We start from the raw sequence: 854 nt of genomic DNA, 5'->3' as shown, positions 1-854 counted from the left end.
TATATATATATATATATATATATATATATGCACGTATGTATATAGTTATATATATAATATGTTCATATATATAATATATATGTGTGTGTCTGTGCATGTATGTGCATGTGTGTGTGTTTGTGTGTGTCTGTGTGTGTGTGTGTGTCTTTGTTTGTAAGTGCACCCTATATATACATGGTGTAATGGGTAAATTGTCACCATTCATACTTTTAATTTTGTGCATGCACATTATTTGTTTTTGATTTTGTCAACTACACAGTATAGTAGTGTCAGTTGGGCACCGTCTGTGAGAAAAACAACATGATGCAATTCACTCTGCCAGACATTTGGAAACAGCATGCTGTACTGCTTGACATTCGCACCAGAAGCTCCAGTTTGAAAGTTTTAGAGTGTTTGGGTGTCAGTCTGAGGCCAGTGCAATCTGAGGTCATTCCAAGAGTAACAAAAATCAAACATCCAGTCAGTATGGTGGTGCCTGGAGTTATGATTAGTGCTGGTGACGTTATGTCTCCATTCATCTTCCCACATGGCCTCAGACTCAACACAGAGGCCTACATCAAGTGTCTGGAGGAGGTAGTGTTGCTCAGGGTCAAGAGGGTGGCTGCTGGAAGTTCCTATGTCTGGCTACAGGACTCTACAACATGCAACACAAGCAAGAGAACCTAGTTATGGCTGTCATAAAAATTTCTGTGACCACATCACCTCTAACATCTGACCACATAGCTCCCCAGATATTTTTATGTAATTTTGGTAAATATATCTGTTAAAACGAGATGTCAGTGTTATTTTCATTTTTGTGCACCCTGTATATATATATATATATATATATATGCATAAATACATACATATATATA

Source organism: Octopus bimaculoides, chromosome 10 (assembly GCF_001194135.2).
Source record: "Octopus bimaculoides isolate UCB-OBI-ISO-001 chromosome 10, ASM119413v2, whole genome shotgun sequence".
Classification (NCBI taxonomy): domain Eukaryota; kingdom Metazoa; phylum Mollusca; class Cephalopoda; order Octopoda; family Octopodidae; genus Octopus; species Octopus bimaculoides.
This window is presented reverse-complemented; position numbering follows the sequence as displayed.